Here is a 26,770-nt window from a genome sequence, read left to right as displayed (position 1 = left end):
TAATGACAATATGCAAGGTTTTACTACTAACCGACACGATACAGAAGCCAAGCACTTACAGAGATAAACGGGCGACTCTGATCATAAGCGTGATAATTGGTTTTCTCCGAGCTGTGCGTGATCTGTTAATCCAGCGCAGACCATTATCTTTCACGACAATTCACCGCATGCAAGGCGTCGATCCTACTAACAACAAACTAAACGTTATCCCACAACTTACATACACGCCTATGTTTGATCGAATCTGTTTCACACAGTTATTACTGCCAGAGTTCTAACGACACATACCTTGTAAAAATAGCAAAATGCGGGAGATATTAGCCCTCCTATAAAACACCTGATCGTGTCAACTGTCCAAAGTAGCTAAAGAAAGAGAAAACCAACATTAACTCCACTCTCAATCCGTCCTGTAAACCAGTTTAACCACGCATCTATCACTAGTACCTCATGAAGCAGCCACCTCGGTCTAAACTTCCTCCTTCTCAATACGTTTCGTCGGTCATTCTATCCGCGGAGAGAACGCCGGTTAAGACGCGACGGCCTCTTTTTATCACGCAAACAGCGTGGGTGATCACGAAACTGAAAATAAAAAACGGACTAAAAACCCGGAACTGAATGGAACCAACACGGGCGCCATTTTTTAGTGTGATATAATGTGGTGTATCAAATTGTGAACACTGTTGGTACAAAATGGAAACCTAGTCTACAAGTATGTGTATTTCATCCTAGACATTGGCTATCATACATTCCAAAAAAGTATATTAGCAATTACAAATATTACTTGACATTACATAGGGCTGTCATAGGGATGTCATAACAGATCTAAAGGTTTATTTGCATAAATTCAAAAAAGTTATGTTGACTGTGAAATTTGAACAGTGACAAATTACGAAAATGCATGTTAGAAGAGCCTATTTCATTTAAGTAATAGAGTCCCTCAATTTTTTGTGTCATTTCAGGTACCGCCCCTGACGAAGGGCCATGGGGCCCGAAATGCATTGGGCAGGGCAAACTTATCAGTAAAATTATATTTATGTTCATGTGATGTTGACAATCACTGTGATGATATGTTTAAAAAAATGAATTCATGGCATACATGTACATTTAAAGTTTAATGTGCTTCATAAAAAGTGATATGTTAGTTGACAATAAATTTTGAAACCTTAAAATTTACAAGTTTTTTTGTGCATGAAATATGTTAAATATTGGGTTAAATGCTTATTTATGAATGAATCTGATCTTTGATCAGGACTGTAACAGTGCGTAGAGGACAAGCGGTCACGCTTGATTTTTTCCATGTTTTAGTTCACAGATGCAAATTGGACGTTGCATCTTCCTCCACAGCACGCATACTTAAATTTTGAACATAGTACACTTATTTGACTAAGTAAAGGAGTGCCTCTCCCCAAACTAACTGAAGTTATTTAAAAGGACCATGTGGTCTGCAGAAAGCGATGATGGACTGCAGAAGTGAGAGCCGGTTAGGCTGTGAACAGTGAAAAAGGACTGGGGAAGTGAAACTTCTAGTCATGGTGTGCAGACGCGGCGGCCATCTTAAAGTGGTGAATATTGTGAAAAGAGTAATCATTGTTCAAGTTAATCAGGCGCATTGCAGTACATAGAATAACATTTAGAGGGTTATTTCATGTAAGCTTTGTTTACAGTAGGGAGGTCCAATCTTCAAGATGATTCAGGCCATTCCTGATGCTGTTGGTTTTAACGATCCAATGGAGTTCCTCCTTGTTGAGCAAAAGGGACATGTCTGCTCCTCTAGGAGGAAGTTTGATGATTGTTATCACAGTCCATACCAAGTCTTTGTCACTGTGACCTTTTTCTGAAAAATGTTCAACAAGCGGTGCATTAGCTGTCTTGCACCTTATCCTGCTTCTGTGTTGGCCAATCCGTAGTTTCACTTTCTGGCTCGTTTGGCCTATGTAAATGAGCATGCATGGACATAAAATAGCATATACAAGATTTGCGGAGTTGCAGTTAGAAAAGTATTAATGGTCAAATTTTATATTTCCATACTCAAAAGTTTTGCCTTCAATGGTTGAGTCGCAACATACACAGTTTCCACATTTTGAATGGCCCAAGAGTGGCGGTAGACCCCATGCATCATTTATTGTGGTTTTGAGAGGTTGCTGTGGTAGGGATGCTCTCACTAGATGGTCCTATATATTCTTGGCTCTTTTAAAAGCAAACATGGGGCGGTCCAGAGTCAGTTGACCTGCATTGAGAACCGGCCAGTGTTTCAACACACTTTTTCTGACTGCATTGGAAACAGGGGAAAAGGTGGTCACACAGATTAGCCTATCTTGTTCTCTATTTTGTTTGGGTTCCAAGAGGGCTTCTCTTGGGCAATACCAAGCCCTTTTGAGGGAGCGACGTACCAATTTTCTGGGATAGCCACGGTTTCTGAGTTTCTTACTGAGTGTTTTGGCCTCTGTGAAGTAATCTTCTTTAAAATAACAGTTACGCCTGATGCGCAAAAACTGGGAAAAGGGGAGTGAGTCCCGTAAGGCCCTGGGGTGGTGGCTGCTGTATTCTAGCAGAGTGTTTCGCTCTGTAGGCTTACGGTGTAGACAAGTGGTAAGACGACCATCAGTGTGTCTTATCTCCAAGTCTAGAAATGCGATGGATTCAGTACTGGTGGACAGGGTGTATTTTAGAGCTCCGCTCAACAGATATCCGATCCCAACCACCTACAATGCATCCTGCTCAACACCCGCTCGGTCCACAGACACGCCATCGACCTCTGGAATCTACTCGACACCATCTCTCCGGACGTCGCCTTCCTAACAGAAACATGGATGAACGCCTCTTCAGCCCCAGACATCACCATTGCCATCCCGGAAGGCTATAAGATCATTCGCAAGGACCGTACCGGCCACACAGGAGGAGGTATCGCTATCATCCATAAGAAATCCATCCGCATCTCAACCAGCTCAGACGTCAATTTCGCCAACTCTGAACACCTTCACTTCCAGATCCACATCGACCCCAAGACCACACTCAGAGGCACCCTCCTTTACAGGCCACCAGGACCCCGCGCACAGTTTAGTGAAGACATCACGGACTTCATCACTCCACACGCACTCCCCTCCGAGGACTACATCCTTTTGGGAGACCTCAACTTTCACCTTGAAAAGAACAACGACCGCAACACCACCACCCTTTTGGACAACCTCGCAAACCTCGGACTTAAACAACTTGTCACTACCTCCACCCACATCGCAGGTCACACACTCGACCCTATCTTCACCTCCAGCAAACATGTCTCCTTCAGCCACACCACAGCTCTCCTTTGGACTGACCACAGCTGCGTTCACTTCACCTACAACAAGCCCACATCCAACAATCACCCCCAACCCACTCTGCAAAACTGGAACAAAATCACCATCGACCAGATCTCCTCATCGCTTCTTCAAAACCCCCCCGCCCACTCCTCAAACCCCGACCAAGCAGCCACCAACCTCACCCAATGGTTATCCAACAGCGCCGACATCCTAGCATCACTGAAAAAACGACAAATCAAACTAGGCAGCAAGAAGGCCTCCTGGTTCAACGATGACCTTAAGAAATCCAAGAAACTCTGTCGCTCCCTCGAGAAGGCCTGGAAAAAAGACCCAACCACCAGCACCAAGGACGCCTTCAAAAACGCCACCCGCATACACCACCAACTAATCCGAAATGCCAAGAAAGCAGCCTTCAAGGACCGTCTAGATAACAACGCCCACAACAGCAAGGAATTATTCAACATCGTCAAGGAATTTACCAACCCCTCAGCCAACTCCAACGACATCACCCCCTCTCAAGCCCTCTGCGACTCCCTAGCCTCATTCTTCCACAACAAAATTGCAGACATCCACAACAGCTTCGACAACCAACCCGGAGACCAACCCACCCAATCCCCTGCAGGACCCCCACCCCCCCTGAACATCCTCAATGACTGGAAGCCAATCTCCACTGAGGACACCATCCGTCTGATGAACTCTATCCATTCAGGATCCCCCACAGACCCTTGCCCTCACCACATCTTTAACAAAGCAGACTCCATTATTGCACCACACCTCCGAGACGTCATCAACTGCTCCCTCAACTCCCCAACCTTCCCGGAAAGCTGGAAACATGCCGAACTCAGCGCCCTCCTGAAGAAACCCACAGCTGACCCCACCGAACTCAAAAACTATCGCCCTATCTCACTCCTTCCATTCCCGGCCAAAGTCATCGAGAAAGCTGTCAACAACCAGCTCGCCGCATTCCTCGAAACCAACAAATCCCTCGACTCCTCACAATCCGGCTTCCGAGCCAAGCACAGCACCGAAACCGCCTTCATCGCGGCAACAGACGACATTCGAACTCTACTGGACAATGGAGACACAGTCGCCCTCATCCTCCTCGACCTCTCCGCAGCCTTCGACACAGTCTGCCATAGCACCCTTCTACAGCGCCTCAAAAACATCGTAATCCAAGGAAAAGCACTGGAATGGATCACCTCGTTCCTCTCCGGAAGAACCCAGAGAGTCCGCCTTCCACCATTCAAGTCAGAGGCCACTGAAGTCATCTGCGGCGTACCCCAAGGGTCCTCACTCAGTCCCACCCTCTTCAACGTTTACATGAGCCCCCTCGCGGCCATCGCACGCCAACATAACCTCAACATCATCTCCTACGCCGACGACACTCAACTGATCCTATCACTCACCAGAGACCCTAACACGGCCAAAACCAACCTACACGAAGGAATGAAAGAAGTAGCCGAATGGATGAAGCACAGCCGTCTGAAACTGAACTCAGACAAAACAGAAGTCCTCATCTTAGGTACCTCCCCCTCCGCCTGGGACGACTCTTGGTGACCAGAGGCCCTTGGAAAAGCACCTATCCCGACGGACCACGCACGGAACCTGGGCGTCATCCTGGATTCCTCACTCTCGATGAACAAACAAGTCAACGCCGTTTCTTCATCTTGCTTCAACATTCTTCGCATGCTCAAAAAAATATTTCGCTGGATCCCTACCGAAACTAGAAAAACAGTCACCCACGCTCTGGTCACGAGCCGACTGGACTACGGAAACACCCTCTACGCCGGCACCACCGCAAAACTCCAGAAAAAACTACAACGCATCCAGAACGCCTCAGCCAGGCTCATATTAGACATCCCGCGTAAAGAACACATCTCTGATCACCTGAAAAACCTCCAAACTGGCTCCCCGTCAATAAGAGGATTACTTTCCGGCTCCTAACCCACGCACACAAAGCACTCTACGAAATCGGACCCGAATGCCTCAACACACGACTATCCTTCTACACCCCCTCCCGCCAGCTACGATCCTCCAACCAAGCCCTTGCCACTGTACCTCGCATCAACAAAACCACCATGGGAGGTAGATCCTTCTCCTACCTAGCAGCTAAAACTTGGAACTCACTTCCCACTCACCTTCGCCTTACTCAGAACCACCTAGCATTCAGAAAGCAACTCAAAAAGGGTGATTTTTGACAAGTAACTCCCCACCCTTCTTCAAGCGCCTTGAGACCCTCTGGGTATGTAGCGCGCTATATAAATCTATTGACTTGACTAACCAATGTTGGAACAGTAAGAGATTGTCAGAGGATTCGGTCCATAACATAAATATGTCATCTATATAGCGTTTCCACAAGGCAATGCCATTGTGGAAAGGATTAGATGTATGTAAGATGTTATTGGTCTCCAAGTGGTCCATATACAGAATGGCCAGGTTAGGGGCAACTCCCATGGAAGTACCCCTGACCTGGCCATAAAACTGCCCCTCGAAAAGAAAAAAGTTTTTCGTAAGGCAGTTTTTAAGTAATTGTAGGATGAACAAGGATGGAACATTGTGAGGCCGTGTCCTTGAATCAAGTACCTTTTCGATCACACGTAAAGAGTCATACTGTGGGATGTTGGTGTATAGTGACTCCACATCCAGCGTGCACATGGTGCTGGATGTGGAGTCAAAAGGATGTTCTTCTATCATGTTAATCATGTTCATGCTATCCTTGATATAGCAGAGAGTTTCGGGTACAAAGGGTTTAATGAAATAGTCAATATTGTGGCCCAGTGGCTCTAAGACAGACCCGCAACCAGAAACTATGGGGCGTCCTGGAGGGGATAGAGGGTTTTTGTGGATTTTGGGTAAGCAATATATGACAGGAATGCGGGGAGACTTGGTATTGAGGAAATCAAATTCTTTTTTTGACAAAAAACCTGAGTCGAGTCCTTCTGTGGTAACCAGTTACTAATCATTCCTTGAATCTCTGATGTGGGATTTCGAGGGAGGTTGCAATAGTGCTCAGTTTTGCTCAGTTGACGTAATATTTCCTGTTTATAGAGTTCTAGATCTTGGATCACAACACCTCCTCCCTTGTCTGCAGGTTTTATTATGAGAGACTGGTTGTTTTTGAGGGAGGAGATTGCTTGTTTTTCTTCAAGCGTGATGTTGTATGATATGAAGGACCTTTGGTTCCCAAGGTGGCTTAGATCTTTGAGTACTAATTTCTCAAAAGTAGGTATCTCCACCGGGATCATACCGCCAGTTGGGGAGAATTTAGATGGGGGTTTGAAGGGAGTGTTGCCATGGGTGGGGGGGGTTGAGAGCAAAGAAGCTGTGTAAGCGAATCTTCCTGAAGAATCTCAGAAGTTCTATTTGTACGTCTTGGAAATTGGGACAAAGGGGAGGCCTTTGCTCAGGAGTGACACTTCATTGCTAGACAGGGTATGGTTGGTTAGATTGAAAATTGGAAGGAGGCAGCTTTGTTCATGGTCGGTTTCAGTCTTATTGTGGTTAGGTATGTCTACTAACGGTAATGCTGGCGGCGTGTGAACCTCTCGCCTGGAGGGTTCAGTGGTTTCTTCTATGTCTGGGGTTGCCTCCCTCTGCCTCTCGGCTGTCCTCGGCCTCCTTCTAAAAAAGGACGGTTAGAGGGACCGGGACTATCACTTTTGTCTGACTGTCCAGAGGAGTCTGCTGAACTGTCTGAAAAACCAACAAACTGTTGTCTTCTGTTAAACCTCCTCCACGGTCTTTGATTTTGTGGGCCGTTGAAAGGGCAGTTTGTATAGTAATCTTTAGATAAATAAGGGTATGTTCTTCCTTGGCTAAAATTCTTGATGTCTTTATGTACTTTGGTAGTTTTTTTGTTAAGTTCAAATTTGTGAAAGTCCTCAATCGTTTTATTCAGTTGTTCAAAGAGTTTGGAGGTTTCTGAACTGGTGTTATTGTCTTTGATTTGTTTTTCTAGCTCAGTAATTTCTGTGTTGAGCTTTTGAAGCTCTTCAGTAGCGATATCAATTCCAAGCACCATCCAGTGCCTGGAACATGTTGTACTGATATAGCTGAAACTGTTCAGATATTTTGGGTTACTAGTAAAAACTCCTGGGACATTACGTACTTGTAGGCCCAATGGAATTGTGTTTGATTTTAATAGTCTTATCATTAACATCAATTGTACCTCCTTTTTCTTAAGTTTTTTTAGATCATCAGGTAGTGATGTGCTTGACCCAGATGGTGTTTCTGTAGCGTCAGAAAGGAGCGATGGACCTCCTAGGATTTTATTAATGTATTCTAAGTTGTATAATGAAGGGTGAGATCAGACATGCCTAGGGTTTTTTTTTTGGAAAGGATAGAAAATTACACAGGTGGACAGGGAAGACCCACTTGTAAGACAAGGGGCTGGGATAGCTAGAATCCCTTGCAACCCAGTGGTTGCGCTAAATATGTTTAGGAAAGACAAGGGAACCCAAAAGGTATGCCATAGGGTCCTTGGGCAGTATCATGCTACAAAAAACAGTGGCCCCTACTCGTGGACACAATGGTATACTCAGCTAATAATCACACACCTGATAAGTGTTATGTCTTTTGTCCAGCCGGACAAGGAATTTATTTAACAATTTTCTTAATAAAACTGAATGAACATATTAATAACAAGTAGGCACAGCCGTGACCCACAACATTCAGACAAAACAACGAACCGAATGGTAAAAGGAGCAAAGCAAAAATATGTCTGTGTACTTGTAGTCAGTGTTACAGACAAATATTGTTATAACCACACATTTATTTCACTTTTCACCGACGGCACGCCATATCCAGGCCTCGCCGCCCGCCACATCCTGTTTTTTACGTGTCAGCTGATAAGCCATTATCCTGCTCATTACAGAATCATCATATATTCAACACATTTTGACTACGTTTATTGACTTCAGTCCCTGTACTGCACCATATTTTGCCGCTTCTAGTGGATTACATGGTATCAACATCAAGAATCACATCCTGTCAGATATTACAAAAGGACTTTTTTGTACCATAACTAAGGACTTGTGACATTAATATTTCTATTGCGTACCACTCCAATCAAGAAAATTGTACACCTACTCTAACAGGTACATTGTGTGTTTTTTACCATCCACTAGAAGATATAAGTACGCCGCTCTATCCTGTTGTCAGTAATTTTAATCTTGTGGCTCCTGAAGAAGGCGTTTTTGCCGAAACGCACGTCGAGTTTTGTTTCTTCACCCTGGTTGTAGGCACCACTGATCTTTAGATGGTGTCCGTTTTATGTATAAAGACTGTATACTGTGTTAGTGTATGTATTAATTGCATATAATTTTACTGTACTGTCATATAAATTCAATTTTCTTGTTCTTTATATGATTTTTATCAAATTTATTAAAAACATGTTTATTTTTTAATGACTGTTTGATCATTTTTAAATTGTTTGCCTTTTCCTATTACTATTGGGTCCACATTATTTGTTGTCTACTATTGAGTCTACCTAGGAATTTTTTACATACATTTATTTACCCTGCCCTAGGAGTTTCAACAATCACTACCCAGGGGGTCCTTGTTTTTCTCATGTTTTTTGTGACCTGAAGAAGGCCATGTGCTCTGCACCTATCTTAAAGAGTCCTTACTACTCCAAAGAGTTCATTGTCCAAACAGATGCTTCTAAGTTGGGGGTGGGAGCTGTGCTTTCACAACTTACTGTAGATGGTCAAGACCAGCCCATTGCTTTTATTTGCAGAAGGCTGACCCCTAGAGAGAAACGTTGGTCAGCCATTGAGAGGAAGGCCTTTGCTGTGGTTTGGGCCCTGAAGAAGTTGAGACCATACTTATTTGGCACTCACTTCAGAATTCACACAGACCATAAGCCCCTCTTGTGGCTAAATCAGATGAAGGGTAAAAATCCCAAACTGCTCAGGTGTTCCATTTCCCTACAGGGGATGGACTTTACAGTGGAGCAGAGACCAGGGACTGACCATGGCAATGCAGATGGTCTCTCCAGGTATTTCCACTTAGAACATGAAGACTTCTCTGGTCAAGGTTAAGTGTAATGTCCCTGTGTTTGGGGGGGGGGGTTATGTAGGAGAGTAGAGTCTGCGTTCCTATGGTCACCCCGCTTTTTGCTTCACTGGTTTTCGACTTAATGTGGCTGTGGGCCTGCTAACCAGACCCACAGCCTGCTGTTCTCTCTCTAAATTCACAATCATGTACTTTAGGTACATTACCAATTGGGAATTGGGTCACCTTATCAGCCCATGTACAGTGTACTATAGGTACCCAGGGCATAGGTGCATCCAAGGCCTACCAGGGGCTGCAGCATATCTTTTGCCACCCCTGGCTGGCTATCCAAAATGACACAACTGGCTGATCACTCAGCGGGGGCAAGGTGGTGTAATCAACCCTTGCTTAGATATAGTATACCTATGTCTAAACCTATATCTGGACACATATACACCTATAAGTCACTCCTATGGCAGGCCTTAACAATCCTGGTGGCAGAGTGCTTAGTTTTATGTGAGATGGTGCTCTAGCATGAGCTGAGCCTGTCTGCAGCTTTCGGAACCATGTCCTTTAGCTGTTCTGGTATATTGCCATACCATATACTCTTAAGTGCATTATGAACCTCGCGGTTCACTGGTAACTTTGGTTTGGCTTTATCAAAACATGTTGTGTAAGGTGTAATACGCTTTGGAATACTACCCCCTCGCCAGTCCTGGCGACGGGGGTAGCATTCCGCCCTTCTAGAGGGAGAAGACATGTTACTTTCCTTAAACGCGGTTAAATCTAACAAAAGCCTCAGCATCACAAAATGGATGCTGCTGCCGCAGACACAAGTCTGGCCTCCTGCTGCTGACCGAAACTCCGGCAGGGGAGGCTTGGACAAAAGGTTTCCTCTCACAGGGAGGTATTACACCACCCCAGACAGGGGATAGTGGATTGGGGCAGGGAGGGCTGAATGAAACTAGACACTGCCTGGGGCACACAAGGTGTCCCATGCAAAGTCCAGTTCAAACCAGTGCTGGGGCACTCCAGCCCCAGCTCTGGCGCGAAACTGGACAAAGGGAAAGGGGTGTAACCACCCCCTTCCTGGGTCCCACCCATAGGAAGGACCTAGCAGGTGATCCAGGCCCTTGATTTGGAATAAAGGTAGGAGTTGTGCCATGGCACATCAGATCATCCTGACTGAAACTTTGAAACGAAACTCTGGACCCTTCGACATCCTACTCGACGTAGAAGACTGAAGAATCTCCCTTGTGGTCAAGGAGTGGCCACCCTGTGCAAGCAGGCACCATCAGCGCTCAAAGGTTTTCTTTGCCGTTGCTCCCGCCGGAGCTCGAATGGCAGAGACCGACAAGACCTGGACTCCCAGACTTCCAACAGCCCGATCCACAGTCCTAGCAAAGCTTAGACCCGTGGACGTAAGACGTGGGACCGGCCATCTTGGAAAACCAGCGAAGTGCTTACTGTGCAGCTCCCGAGACACCCTCGAGGCTGTGCTTTGGGGATTGAGAAGTCCCAGCCCCGAGCAGCCTGTGCACCGAAGATCACCTCTCCACACTCACCGAGTGCTGCGTGGGGCCCTTTTGCACTTTTCCTGCTCGACGCATTGTCCGGTCACTTGCCCGTTGGCTAGTGGCCTCTGAGATGATGATCCTTCAACTTTGAACTGCTGGTCTTGTAGCTCCAGACTGGCCCTAGCTCCCTTGAAAAGGAGCCACCGATCTGACCTTCCCGGTCCGATCCAGAAGCCATCTTCGAGTCCTGCGTGGGTTGCATTTGCCATGGCTTGGTGACTCCGATTCGAGAACCGACACCGCCGACAGCAAGAGCCTTCGTGGGACAGCTCGTGTCCACCAGCTGGTCATCCTCAATCCTTCTTGGTCCTCGTGGCAGCGGAGACAAACTACTCGACAGCACCTGATCGCAACCCGACATTGCCTGGTTCCGTCCTGGTTCCATCCTGGTCACTGGCTAGTGACCTAGACTCTGTCCCCTCTGCTTTCAGGTACTCTACATCTTCGATCCACCCTTGGATCCAACCGGACTCTTCTCTCCTGGCCGCCTGCAGCATCTTTTCCTCCAGGCTCCAAAGAACTCCACGAAGAAACTCGACGCACTTTGGCACCTATGCACCCGCTTCCTGTGGGTGAGGTAACAAGGGTACTCCGGTGCCCCTGTAGTGATTTACATCCCTAGTGTCCTAGTTTCAAGTGGTTAAGTTCTAGTCCAGTCGGAAGTCTCCTAAATCTATAACTTTCTGATTTTTACGCACCATTGACTTGTATGGTAAACGCAGTTGCCTATAGACACTGCACCCGCATCCTGTGGACCTCCTATGTCCTAACCTTCGTTAGTCCAGTGTAGGCCCAGCAATTCCCAAGGCCCTAAGCCTTACCATTGTTCGTGACGTGGTACTTTTACCACTTTTTTAATATATGGTTTGAGAGGCCAACCAGCCTATCCATAATTGTGCAGCTTATTGTATGTTATATTGAGTTCTTTGTTTAACGCTTGTGCTTCTGTGCTCATAAAGAGTATAGGGGATTATTCTAGAAATAAATACATATATTTTATAATATATAACTTGTGTGGTGTCCTTTCATTTGGTATTTAAAGGATTGCATATGTAAAACAGCTGGCTTCACATACCCTCTTGAGTTTAGCCTAAGACTGCTTTTGTCCATGCTACCCCTAGGATAGCTGGTCTATAAGGTTGACTTACAACCAATCATCATAAGGGTCGTTTGGACTGGTGCAATGTGCTCACTAGAATTAGTGATCATCATATACCAGGCCAACTTCTCACAATGCTTTCCACTTGTGAGTAGCTGTTGAGAAAATACTAGCGATGCTGTTGAAGTATGACATCATTGAGCGCTGCATCAGCCCTACACCATGGGTTTCTCCCATACCAGTGGTGCCAAAAGAGAACAGTGGAGGTGCACTGCACATCTGTGTTGATATGTGCCAGGCCAACAAATCAATTGAGAGAGAAAAACACCTGGTCCACACATCATGAACATGATCATGCAACTGAGTGTCGTCATCTACAGAAATATTTCAGGATGTTATAAGTCGAGTAATTTAACCTGTCACACATGATTTTTATTACAGTGACTAGCAGCCCGTCCCGACGTTGTCCGGGTATGAATTGCTGCCAGCCAGTAGCATATTGTTTTGTAGGATTTCGTTTTGATAGCATTTCTGATCTGTGACAGGTCTGTGAAACGCTCTGATTCACAGTGCACTGCTGATGCACTTAAGAGTGTGCGTTTAGTAGTGTGTGAACTTGAGTTTCCCTACTTCACTTTTCCTTGCAATATTATATAGCGCGAACTCGACAACATGGCATGAGCACAATTTACATTACAGAAGAACACATTCATTTGTAGTAGGCACAGGGAGACAAAGCGATTTGCCTGGAATCACAGGATGTTGAGCTGATGCCGAGATTCAAACGTAGCTCCCCAGGTCTAAAGTTCGCAATTCTAGAACTTGTGGTGGGTGTGTCTAAAAGTGTATGCCGGTGTTGGCCATCAATGAGAGAGACCTGTGCATTTTTCAAATCGGTGGTGAAAAAATATGAGTATGTTGCTGGAGATGTGGGCCGCCGTGCCACCAATGTACTTACCGGGGGAGGGTAAACACCCATTATTCCGCAACTTTCTTTTCGCATACCATCACTCCGCATACTTTCATTACGAAAGTACCATGACTCCGAAATGCCATTATAACACATGGCATTACATTTTATATGCTTTTACCACGCATATACTTACAACGAAATTCGTTGTAAATGCATGAATGGTAAAAGCATGTTTGGATAAGGTAAGTATGGGTATAGGGGTGTATGTTTTGGGGTACTGAGATATATGTTTTGGGGTGTTTGGGTATTTTAAGGCTTCAGATATAGTTTTGGGTTATGGGGTACAGGGGTGGGTTTAGGGATAGGTATGGGTTTTGGGGTACAGGGGTAATTTTAGGGTTCAGGGCTAGGTTTGGGGTATAGGGGTATTTTTAGGGTTCTGGGGTAGGTTTGGGTTTTGGGGTACAGGGGTATTTTAGGGTTCAGGGCTAGGTTTGGGTTTTGGGGTACAGGGTTATTTTTATGGTTCAGGGCTAGGTTTGGGTTTTGGGGTACAGGGGTATTTTTAGGTTTCAGGGGTAGGTTTGGGGTTTGGGTTTTGGGGTACAGGGGTATTTTAAGGGTTCAGGGCTAGGATTGGGTTTTGGGGTACAGGAGTATTTTAGGGTTCAGGGGTAGGTTTGGGTTTTGGGGTACAGGGGTATTTTTAGGGTTCAGGGTTAGGTTTGGGTTTTGGGGTACAGGGGTATTTTTAGGGTTTAGGGACAGGTTTGGGTTTTGGGGTACAAGGTATATGTATAGGGTTAAGATGGGTTAGTGTTTAAGGGTGTTGGGGTATTTTATGGAGTAAGAATGGGTTATGATTATGGGGTGCAGGGGTATTTAAAGGGAGCAGGGTGGACACCCGGAGCTGGAATGTACAGAACCTGGGAAGAAAAAACAATGAAATATTGGGCACAATGCTCGCTTTTTTTACCGTAATCCCGCGCCCGCACACGCCCACACCCCCTGCACACGCCCACAACACACGATATGAGACATGGCAGGAAGGGAGGAACCTACCACACGCCCCCAGCATTTGTCACGCCCCCAGCACACGCCCACAGCACAACGCAGACACGCCCACAAGGGACTACTTTGCTGGCACTGTTCTTTTACCTTTTAAATGTATATGGTGGGCGTCTGCATAGCCTATGTCCTTCTGCTGCAACTGCTCTTTCCAACGCTGTATTGGGTGTTGTGATTGGTGCTTTGGTTCCTGAGATTACCCGCCTCAAAGGTTTGGTCTCTCTCTTTATTATATTAGTATAGATATAGAAGATGACATACTGGTGGTTTGGGCAATGCAAAAGAAGCCTAACAATGATCTTCTTACACAAGTGTGGCAGTTACTTGCTGATGCAGGTCTCATACTGAAAGCAGCAAAGTGTGAGTTTCACAAGACCAAACTCAAATTCTTTGGACACATATTTTCTGAGGAGGAATGTCTCTTGACCCTGATAAAGTGAAAGTACTGTCAGATAGATACTTGTCCCGCACAAAATGTCTCCACGCAGCGATCCTTCTTCCGCATGGGCAGTTATTGTTCAAGGTACATTTGTGACTTTGCTACTGTGGGTGCCCCATTGAGAGAATTGACAAAACAAGCAGGGCCGGACTGGGAACTGAAAGCAGCCCTGGCAAATTTCTGAAGACCAGCCCCCGTCGGGCGCGCTGCGAGCAAGCGTAGCGAGCGAGCCCGACCGCTACTAGGGGGGCTTGGGGGGGTTCTCCCCCCACGAAAATTTTGTAAAACGACAGCCCAAAATGGTGATTTTTACAGCACATTTTTTATTACATACTCAATTGTTTCCATATTAGATGATGACATTAAAGAGCACCAGGTTACCCACTCAGTCATATGTACCCATAGACGTTCTTTCAGAGCGCACAAAATATAGACACAAATAGTGAATCAGAGAGAACACAGTAAAAGTGAGACCAGCCCCCTCCCCCCCCCCCCCCCCCCCCCCCCCCCATGGTGTGTAGTGAGCAAGTGCAGTGAGCAACCACTACTAGGGGGAATTTGGGGGGTTGAAAATTTAAGAGACAGAAAGGCCAAAACAAAGCATTTTTCAACACATTTTCCATTACATATTAGATTGTATTAACCTTTAAAGCATAGTAAAGTGTCCCTCATGTTATCACACATTACGCACTGACATGTGATGTCACACATGAGCACACAGGCCACAGGCCACTGACTGAAGCCAGGATACTGTGGAAATATCACACATAAGCACCTAGGCACTGACTCAGGCCTGGTCCTACCACCAGGGCAGTAAGCATGCAAATGTCACACATAAGAACCCAGACCAGTAAGCATGGAAATGTCACACATGAGCCTCCAGGTAACTGAGGCCAGAAACTATGGAAATAGCACACATAATTAAGCACCCAGGCCAGAAAGCATGGAAATGTCACACATAAGCACCCAGGCTGACAGAAGTAAAGGAAATGTCTCAAATGGCACCCTGGCCAGAAAGCATGAAAAAATTAGCACAAAGGCCCTGGCCTTGACATGACACATCTTTAAATAGCCTACTTAAGTGGGTGGCACAGTAAGTGTTGCAGGCCCACTAGCAGCATTTAATGTACAGTCCTCGGGTACATGTAGAACCACATTTCTAGGGACTTACAAGTAAATTAAAATTGCCAATTTGGTGTAAGCCAATTTTACCATGTTTGAAAGGAAAGAGCACAAGCACTTTAGCACTGGTTAGTGGTGGTAAAGTGCACTGAGCCCTAAGAGCCAACAAAAATTGCCTTTTTTGATGTAATAAAGCAGATGAAAACAGATTTTAATGTGAAGGAATCTGAGGCCAACAAGGACTTATCTAACCTTGTCTCAGCAGTCACCACCTCCTAAAATGGCCCTGAAACTGCTGCTGCATTATTTATCCAGCTCTGAGATGTTTTTCCCCCACGGACCAAGGAGACAGTGAGAAGGAGCAGATGCAGCAGTACAGCTCACTAGTGAGTAAATCATAGCTGCCAAGGTTTCGGATTACTATGTGTGACATTTTCATAACTTCTGTGGAATTATGAGTGACATTTCAACGACTATGGGTGACACTCTCTCGCGAGCAAAATCAAACAATGGAGACCAAGCAAACATATCAATATGAGAAATTACACTCATTTGAGCAACATGAAACTCTAAGAAGATCTTGAAACTGTTGTAAACCACCAGAAATGAAAAGGCACTAACAATCAACAAATAGTCTGTCCAGGCTCTGGCAGATGTAAGACCTGACCAAGCAGGCTGAGAGGCACCAGAGAGAATCTCAGCTGCTAATTATAATCACATTAATCAGTCAGTGTGCTACAGGGTTAGTCAGGCTGGAATAATATTTTAGACCTTTAGTGCTAATAAATAATAATGTATGGACTGCACTCATTGTGTCAGCCGAGTGGAGGTCTGGGGCATTAGCGCGTCCTGAGAGCAGTGTACAGGCTCAGGCAGAGCAGTTACGCTGTAATTAAATACAATGGACTGTTGGTTCGAAAGTTGGACATCACCTGACCAGAATTAAATGGAAAGCAGGATGTGTCTGACTCCTACGTATAGTTCAAGCATATGAGACAATAGTAAATAACATGGATCATGCTCAGAGCTGAGCGGCGCTGCTCTGTGCAGCCTGAGAGAGCAATGAGCAGAGTGGAGCTGTAACATGGTGTCAGTCAGGCAGTAAGTGACGCTCTAAATTGAATATATAACAGATGCAGCCAGGTCCTGTATTAGTTATATTTACCACGCGCCAGGCTGTGAAACTACGTGTTACAGTCAGTGGAGGCTGGAGCAAAAACAGATGCAGGGCTCAGCTGAACCACCCGGCCCAGGCCCAAAACAAAAATAATGTGTTTGCCGCCTATTTGAGATATCAGCATTTGTAACAGATGGAGCGCGCATGCTGGCTGATTAAATGCACAGCTCCTTGGTGTGAGGTGCCTTGCTGGAGTCACAATCAATTAATCCACGCATCACTGCGCCTGACCAGGCAGCCTCTGTCCACGTGGGACCGACTAAGTAGGCTGAGAGGCACCAGCGCAGATCTCAGGTGCTGCCTTTTAACCATTTTTTAACTAACATTTCCGCGGCACCAGCTAAGAGTTACAGAATCAGACTGACTGTAAAAGGAAGCATTTACAACAAGACAATCAGAATTCACACACACACCTGTTAGCGCGGCCGGACTGTGCTAACATGACTTCAGCATCACGATGGGAAGCATTAGAATGTGTAGGGACTACTGATATTTCATGAAGAAAAAGCACACAGAAGTTGTAAATGTTGATTATCTTAACCTCTGCAGAAGCAGGCTGTGCCAATCAACCCTTCACATTTCAGATCACCTAAAAACCTTCAGCAGGGTCACTTGTTTAAAAAGTAAATGCTTACTGTAAAAAACAAAATAATAATGACTTCACAATTGTTGAATTGTGCACAACAGCAGCATAAACGTTGCACCCTTTTCACTCTATGCCTGTGCTATAAAGAGAAATTAGTTGTATGCACAGTCTGTTGCCAGCCCAGGATATGACTCAAGATTGTTTACAGTGAGGCAGGTAATATGTAGATGCCTATCGTGATACTAAATACATTGACTTTGAAACATAAGCAAGATTAGTTGGAACTGCCAAGATTTGAGACTGGGACCTACGGGTTAAACACATATCTCTGCTGCAATCACCTAACCTGCTGTGCTACCTCATTAGCTTCCAGGACTGCTCACCCAAACAGAGAGCCAAGGCTCATATCAGAATCCAACCAATCCCAGCAATGCTGGGATTGGTTGGTCGTCCTACCACCACCCCTAACTTTACTCCGCACACTTCCCTTAACTTGCCTTGTCCCTGCATCATTACTCTCCATCATAAACCTAACAAACTAACTTTGCTTTTTAAAACTGTAAAACCTTCAACTCCCTGCCTTCTGCAAGTATAAACTCTCTCCAACCCCCACTTTCAAACGGCTTCGGGGGGACAAGAGCAATAAAACTGACTCAAACAATGATGAAAACCTCTTTGCAAACCACCGCTCAGGAAAACACCCCCATTGAAAGTTTTTCAGCCTACCCCCTCTGCAATATGTTTCCCCTACTGAGTTCCTAGTGTGCCCCAATATAGTTGCCCACCACCTGACACCAGAGCGTACCCCACGGCTTCCAGTAACTGTAGAAAATAGAGATTCATGCCCATGGCAGACAAGTGTGCCCCATCATGTCTGATTTGCCCGGTGCCCGGCATTGCCAGTCCGGCCCTGGGCGTCACTAGACTCTAGACCTAAAAGTACAAGAAGGCAAAATCTAAAGGCAGACCATTTCTAAATGTGTCCTGAGAATCTGTAACAAGATCTTCATTGACATCAGCACTGTTCCACTACTCCTGCAATTCAGTAAAAATCTGAATCCTCATTATGATAAGAAGCATTTCCCCACACAATAGAATTACCAGTTGCCTACTAACCCATATACATCTGTATCGCTCCACCTACTCTCACCTATTAGCAGTACTCCAATGCTTCCCAACTAGGTTCATGCAACACAAGTGCCAGCACATACTTATTATCAACACTCCCCACAGCTGCCTGTCTTTGACATAGCTGAGTACGGGTTGCCTTCAACCAAGATTTCAGAGATATGAAGAAAGCCTACTTATTTTTCTGGTAGTCTCTCCTGGCTTTGGTAGAGACATCTACATACTCTTACAATAAAGCATCACTGACTCTCTGCTTGCTGGCAGTGTGCTGAAATCCAGCATCTTTAGGGGCAGAATGATATGAATCAATGCTATGAATCAACAGCTGCAACTCTTTCTTAATAACTGACAGATTGGTTGCCTTATGGACCGTGGTCTGGCCAGGTGTGGCAGCATATTGCATAGCCTAGTGTCTGTTTATTATTCTCTGTACTTCCGTTTTTGAGAGGCTTTCCCCTTTGTTGCTAAATCAGACATTTTGATGTCAGTATGGATCCCTGATCTATTCCAATCACCTTCTATCACCTGAATATTTACATGCACCAAATGTATGCATTCGAGAAGGCGTTTGTGCCCCCTAGTGCATATTTAAACAATGAGTCATCCAAGTGAGCTTATGCAGATGTGCTGCTGCTGCAATATATATGCCTTTCTAAAAGTGCTCATGTGTGCACTATCCGGATTGTTTTCATCAGGATCTAACGCCAGGGCAAGGTTCTAGCTTACTCTTTCCGCCTGCGTTTATTTAAAGTGCAATGCTTTGCCAAGACACTATCCAGAGCACAGTTCCCTGATCTGCTCTATTTGCGTTGGTCTGTAACCAGGTGCTGTCTTCTGTATCCTCACCTTGCATCCCTGCAGCTGGCAGCCCCAGGTCCCTATCCTTCTAGAGGACTGTTGAAGCACTGTGATTTACTTTGGGGTCTCTGTTCCACTTCTTCAGTCTGGTTCTTTTGATTACCAAGCTTGGGATTCAGTTAAATGCAGCTATCCTTGTGTTTTTCTTCCCTTTTTCAGAAACCTGACCTTTCACACTGTCTGGTAGTAGGAGACAAGTGATTGCCACTGCTGGTGTAGTCTCTGCACTAGACTCTTTGTTCTTTCAGGAGGCTGGCTGATTCAGAGGACTGTGGCTCATATTTCCCTATCCAGTGAGTGTGGTCTTCTCAGTCAGACTTTGGGGTAATGCCCTCATCTTTCCCAGGAGGGGCAATCAGTACAGAACGTACCGGGCATCAATCAACTAAGTTGTAATAACTTCTTCCTACTGATTTGTCTCTCTATTTTTTGATGGGGGCTGCTTCACTGGTGATGAACCATGGTCTATTCTATATAAGTGTATTTCACCCGAACAAACAACATTTTTCAATAATCACACCTTTCCTTTGCAGTAGGTCAGTGGATTAAATTAGCTGAAGTTAGGTGTGATCATTTGGGGGTAGGGTAGGACAGTACGCAAGTTCATGGAGATGGCTGGTGGGATGAGATTACGTATTGCTAGATTGCAGGATTTGACTTTCAAATTAGGACAGGTTTTGACCTTTGAAATGAGATTCAGTAATTTAGGGAAATACAATAACAGATTAGGACAAACATTCATATGACTTGGATGAATACAAAACATACGTGCCAGAAAAGGCAAAAATATTGCTATGCAGAGAAAACAGCCTTTCTAAAGGTACTTTTCTCATGCTGCCGTTGGATTATCTGTGATTGGCTTTAGACCACAGAAGGTCACTCAGTTCAGAGAACGTACATGGTACAGGCGGCACAGGTTTTTAAAGGTATCTGTGAAAAGTGGTAAGACTGCACTATGCAAAACACATTGCTTGCATAAATAAATGTAAATAACAAAACGCAAAAGAGTGTCTTAACACCTGCAAGGAGTACACTAACAATGAGCAGTTGCGTAGAAACGCAATCTGCAAAAAGGCTTTAAAAAGTAATGATATGAAAAGTAAACACAAAATAAAAATGTGTCATTGTGCATTTAGCCATCAAGCACCCACACCTCATATAGAATGTAGAAATGGTGCATGGACCGCGGTTCGAAAAAATAAATAGTATGAAGCCTATTCGATTCAGCATCTGTTATAAAAATATTTTGATAGCCATATTGAGAAATTAGGTTACAAAATGTTTGCGTGATCAAGGAAGGGCTAGCCTAAAATACAAGGTGATAATAACAAAGATAAGCCAATGTGCCCAAAGAAAGCCAAGAACACAAAGTGTATGTAAGAAAAAAAAAACGTTCGACTGTGCAGCTGAAAAGAAAACTGAACACCATGTTGAAATAAATACAAAATCTCAAATATGCCACATCAAACCTGTTGCAACAAAAGAGCGGGCAGGCCAGTAATCACGGTGGAGGGGCCCCTAGGCAGCCGGTGGCCAGGATCCGGTACTGTCGTGTCTTTTCTGGTCTGCAGTGATCGATGAGGATCCCGGGGTAGGTGAAGTGCAGGAGGACATGGTGGAAGCTTGTGGCGGGAGATGTCAGGAGGGGGTGAGGAGGAAGGGGGGATGAGGAGGAAGGGGGGAGGCTGTAGCCAACGGAGGATTGCACTTGTAGTGTGATCGTGGAGCGGGCAGTTGCTTGTGGGACCCCGAGGAGACCGGAGGGCCGGGTCGCTAGGGCATAGGGAGCCAGTACACACGTCCTGTTGTCTTCTTTGCAGGTCGCGAGGAGCATCAGGTTGGCAGACTAGGGAGAGCCTGGTGCGACAGGCTGCCTGCCTCTGCAGGCTCGGCTCCTTAACAGACACAGGGCCTGCACTGGACGTGAAGCGGCGCGCACATTGTAGTTGCATTCACGTGACTCTACCACGTCACGTGAATGCCGTGCCGGGTTGCCCGCAGGCTTTGTACTGCACTCAGTACAGTGCTGCAGCAAAGAACGCCCGCAGCAGCAGATCTAATAATGAATGCTCATTGCTGCAGCCAGCGCAGCAATGAGCAGTGACCACTTTACTGAGCGCACTACAAAAAAATCGGCCCCCCGCCCCACCCAGCAACAAAACCGGCCCCCACCCCTGGCAGCCTACCGGGGGATTGCCCGGTGCCCGGCATTGCCAGTCCGGGCCTGAAAACAAGAAGTCCCTTTCAAGTGGTCTGCTGAATGTGACCAAAGCTTCAAAAGAATAAAACATGCAATTGAAAATACAACCGAGATGGCTCATTTTGACCCAAAGTTACATACAGAGTTCACAGTCGATGCGAGGCAGGTGGGGCTGCAGGTAATCTTGCTACACATAATGGTCATCTAAATGCTCAGAAACTCTATGTGGACTATGCCAGTTGAAGCCTGTCTGACACTGAATGAGCCTTTTCTCAGCCAGAAAAGGAGAGTCTGGCTGTAGTGTGGGCTTGCAAGCATTTTCATGTTTTTCTATACAGAAAATAGTGCACTATAATTACACAACACCAAGCTCTGCTCACTATTTTTGAAAACCCAAAAGCCAAGATCCTCCCTTGCATTGAGATGTGGTGTGTTGGGACTGCGAAAGTATAACTATGCAACTGTACACAAGCTGGGTAAATATTAGAACCCTGCTGATTACTTTTCACGAGTACTGTTTCAGCGGCACGATTCGATATCTAAAACGGCTCAGGAGTACATTAACTTCATTAGGAGGTACAGCATGCCAGCAGCCCTATCCATTGAAGAGATCATTGCTGCTACAAATTCTGATGAGAACATGCTTATCCTCAAAGACATCATTTCAATCCATTTGTGGAAGAAGCATGCTCGACCTTTAACGTACAAAGTTGAATAAAAAAAAATCTAAAATGTACAGGATGAATTTCCATTACCAAGGAGGGTGTTGTATTAGGAGGCTCAAAATCGTCACTCCTGAGAGCCTAAGACAACAGGTCATTGAACTAGCCCATGAAGGACATCTTGTATTGTAGCTATCAAAAGAGTCCCAACAGGCTGAGTGTGGTTCCCGTGCCTAGATGAGCGAGTTGAGAGGGAACTATATGAGTGCCATCATTGCAACTGCCTTTCCCCCAAAGTGACGCAGCACCCACTAACAAAGTCTGACCTTCCTGGACATGCTTGGGAAAGAGTTGCAGTTGACTTCTCTGGGCCTTTACAAACAGGACATCATATCATGGTAGTTATTGATGAGCAATCACATTTTTCTTTGGTAGAGGAGTTATCATCAACAACCTATTACAAGGTCATCGAGCAGCTGGATAACATCTTTGCAGAGTGGGGTATCCCCGCCATTCTTTAATCAGATGATGGTCCGCTGGTCAATAGCAAAGAATTGAAGGAATTTCTGGTTAGACTAAATGTCAAGAATCAAACGAGCACACCTCTGTGGCACAAATCAAATGGACTGTGGAACGAGTCATGGGTGACCTCAAACAGGTAATTCAACAAGCATCGATGGAGGGAACCTGAATAATAAAATAGTAATGGAATTGAGTTCAATCAAGCCCTGTGTCAAACACCTCGACGCTTATTGTTCAACTTCTCAATCCACAACTGGAGAAAGCCTTGCCACCTTGCTATTTGAGAGAGCCACGAAACCCAACTGCCACAGTGGACAGTAGTCTGATCCTTGAATGCTGATAAGGTTTTTTTTTGCGATATGCCAGATGAAAACATATGCCGATCGTCGCAGATGAGCTCATGAAACCCCCTTCGATGAAGGTGACTAGGTCCTGGTCAAGCAAAAACTAAAGCAAAAACCAGACACTTAGTTTGCTGTTGATCGTCTGAGGGTTGTGACGTGCAAAGTACATATGGTTACGGCTCATCGTCCCGGAAAGTCCATCACCCAGGACTCATCACACTTTAACCATTTACCTCGACAGTCAAAAGCTCCTGCAATCATGAATGAGACGACACCGTCTGACTGTTCAGCTCAGGCATCAGAACTGTGCCATCAGTGCACAATCAGAGTGCATTTTAACCATCTCATAGCACTCGATCTGGCCGACTAGTACGAGCGCCTCAACGCCTTATTGAAAAAATATGATGTGACTATTGTTTATATTTTTGTATTTAACAAGGTTGGAGATGTATAATTGTGAGACGATCCCCCACATGCATCAATCTAGGATTTTGCATTTCTCAAATAGCGAAAATTAAGGAATCGCTATTTAGGAAATGCAAAATGCTATGCATCATTTTTTTCGGTATTTCTTTGTGATTCGGTAAAAATCGCATTTTTTACCGAATCCCAAAGAAATACCGAATTCTTAAGTTAATTTTCGCAATTTCCATTGATTCCTATGGGCCAAAAGGCCCATAGGAGTCAATGCAAATTGCGAGTGGCACTTAGAAAATTTCATGGGTGCAGGGGGGGGTCCAAAGGACCCCCCCATGCACCCCTGAAATGTATTTTTCGCATCATGTTGCACACACACATGTCCTAAGGACATGTGTGTCCGTAACATGAATGTTGAAAAAAAAACATTTAAAGCATTTTAAACACTTTTTCCAAATTTACCGAGTGGTTCAACCACTCGGTAAATTTGGAACCCTAAGTGCGAATTTGCACTTGTCAAAAGTGATGATGCATTGCTTTTAAGAAGTCGCACATCTGCGACTTCTTAAAAGCACCCGCAATTTTAGAACTCGCAACAATGTTGCAATTTCTAAAATTGCTTCATGCATCCCAAAAAGCACTTTTGCATTCGCAAACGGCCGATTTTAAGGAATCGCACCGTTTGCGAATGAAAAAGTGCTTGATGCATGTGGGGGACCTTGAAGTTCTGGGTCGGGCTCAACAAGGAATTACGCATCTTGCTGGGAGGTGTTAAGGTTTGGTCATTAAGGGTTATGACATAACAAGAGAACAGTGAGCGATTGTATGCTGAGGAATAAAAACGCACAATCCAGAGCGCCACTTTTGGCATATTCATTTGCATGCTACCGGGCTGGGGAGGACGCTACAGTCACTACCTAGCCCGCAACATCTTTTAAGAAACAGCCCTGCCATATACCACGCATTGCGTATTAGACCAACAGGCCAGGCCTCGTCCAGTCTGGCCTCATAGAATATTGCTCTTGAGCCGACTAGACCCTCCCTTTGCTCTGGCTAGGAAGGGTATTCGGTATAGGCGAACCAGCGGTCATGTGCACTTCCACCTCACCACCGAGTCGCAAGAGGGGTTCTGGATCTCACTCCGAGATTGGGAGGGCTTGTTATGCGATATCAATGAAGGTACACGCACCTTAGTCCCCCTGTAGACTTGTCAAGTCAGACTTATTTGAGTGGTCTCAACTGCTGGCTTACAGCCAGGCCTTTACCAGATGGGCCTTCTGTAACTCACCAGTGACGGAGTCCATACATTGCTGTTCCACCCCAAGGTAAACTAAGCTCTGCTCATGGTGAACCGGGCTAATAAGTTTTGTATTAGTTCCATAAGCACTGGATGGATCGAGTCTGCTGTGAGTGGGCATCTTGCATCCGCAGTCAGACAGAGCTGCTGGCAGGTAGGTGCACATCTTAACTCAAAACTCACAAAAAGAGAAGGACTGCAGAATATTATGAAAGAAAGGCAGGAGTCAAGCGAATGCTCACTCTATGTTATATATATGTTAGGTGTGCTTACACCAGAAATACTTACTGGAGGGTCAAAGATGTGCAAATCTTGGGGGAAATCATTGGATTTTTTCAAGACTGCCCTCACCCACTATGTAGTGGCATGCTTCATCATAGGGCAGCTATCAACAACCAGGTGCAGATCAACACACTGGGTGAAGCACTGATATTTTTTAGAAAAGAAAAGGAGAAAGGAAAGAAAAGTTCTCCAAGTGAGGGATCCCTAATGCAGAGAAAATTACAAGTTAAGACTGCCTAGGAGGGTACTGTGGGAACTTATTTATTAATGGTCCCCCTTAACAAGATAAAAAATTTCGTATTGGGTGTCAACGAGGAGTTACAGCTCCTGTACCCCATCATGTTTCAGCCCATTTCTATTGCACTTGTGGGTCAATGGCCTCTTTCAAGGTATCGATCTCTCGTGATTATTTCAAGTATTTGTAGTCAGATTTTGACATAAGAATGGTTTAAAAGACCTTACATCCGAATCTTATTAGTGATTCTTTTATCCCGGGACCGAAGTGGAGACACTGCCCTGTAGTCAAACAATCTTCCAGGGTTAGCGTCTCTGACACTATACCACTCTGTATCCTCTCCTGTGACTCTACCCTCTCTGGAGGGTCACTTATGCTGTGCCGGTATGGGCACTAGTACCACTGACAGCACACAATGTGCTCTCTTCGTCAACTATGCCACCCAGGCTATGAACAGCTGCAAGGCAGCATGAATACAGCATGTCCAGGAAGCTAGGGGGCTCGGAACACTAAATAACTGTCTGCCTATTTCACTGGTGTAGCGGTGCAACTGGAGCTCAATGTAGTAAGAAAATCTCGGAATGCAGCCAGAGATTGTATACAGATAAAGGGAGAAGAAGTCTTCTAAAAGTGAAGTCTGGCTCTGCTAAAATAGAACACATGGATAAGAACCTGGTTCATGGCTTGCCCTCTTTATACACTCGCACTGACTAGGTAAAGATAGGGTTTTGCTTTCATTTAGTCTTAGGAAAATTAACACATGCAATTGCTTCTGTGACAGCCAAGTTGTCACGTGGCATTTGGACTATAAAAGCAAGTCATAACGTTTTAGTTCATTCTGGGATCTGTAGTTCCACAGCAACCTTATTTATATTGGACTCTAAACCCCTATTATAAGCATCAGCTCTAAAGCACCAGTATGTTAAGTGTTGTTGGCTAAGGCAAAACTAGCCAAGGGTGTTATGTGACATGGTGCCACTTGCCACCCATAACAAAACTGGTTCTATTTTATTAGTAAAGCCCAGTGTAAGAAATTGATCCCGATAACAGCTAAATATTGGCCTTAAACGTAAAATCCTACAGATAAATATTGCATTTTGCTGCTGAATTATTCGTCTACTTGATTATGCTCGCGAGGAAGTGTCTCTCATAGTCCTTGAATGTTACTCATAAATACTCCTACATTTTGATACTTTCACACATAATCAATGTGAAACCTAGGCAGACATGAATAAATAACCTCAAATACTACAAATCAACTGTACAAGAATAATGATGCATTACCAGCCGTGATCTGGTTTCATGTGTTTCCCAGCTCAGTCTTGCTCGTTATATAGATGCGCGCTTCCTGGTTTTCTGACGTTTCCGTCTCTCTCTAAAGCACCGCCCCTCATGGTGCTGTATACCCTTATGAAAATGTAGCTTCGCGCGTGCGCAGAAACACCTTTTTGCGTCACATTCACACGCTGTGACTGCTACCCCAGCATCGAAGTGAGAGCAAAGGGTGTGGGCGTTCGCACACCAGCAATGCTGCCCATTTTTAGCCCGTCCTCT

The 26,770-nt window shown here is 45.2% G+C and overlaps 1 protein-coding gene across 4 annotated transcripts in view; it reads right to left on the bottom strand.

The window, feature by feature from the left end:
- The window catches only part of PIGX (phosphatidylinositol glycan anchor biosynthesis class X), a 513,668-nt gene extending 486,964 nt beyond the window's left edge, over nucleotides 1-26,704 (bottom strand). For 2 of the 4 annotated variants that reach the window (XM_086943952.1, XM_086943950.1), the window contains exon 1: nucleotides 26,501-26,704. The gene's annotated coding sequence lies outside the window, so the exon portion shown is untranslated. Of the gene's footprint in view, nucleotides 1-26,456 lie in introns of all 4 variants that reach the window. The other 2 variants (XM_086943953.1, XM_086943951.1) reach the window with 1 other exon arrangement.
- Between the last annotated feature and the right edge of the window lie 66 nt (nucleotides 26,705-26,770).

This window comes from Lissotriton vulgaris, chromosome 11 (assembly GCF_964263255.1).
Source record: "Lissotriton vulgaris chromosome 11, aLisVul1.2, whole genome shotgun sequence".
Lineage (NCBI taxonomy): Eukaryota > Metazoa > Chordata > Amphibia > Caudata > Salamandridae > Lissotriton > Lissotriton vulgaris.
The sequence above is the reverse complement of the archived record's forward strand: the minus strand, read 5'-3'. Positions and strand labels throughout refer to the sequence as shown.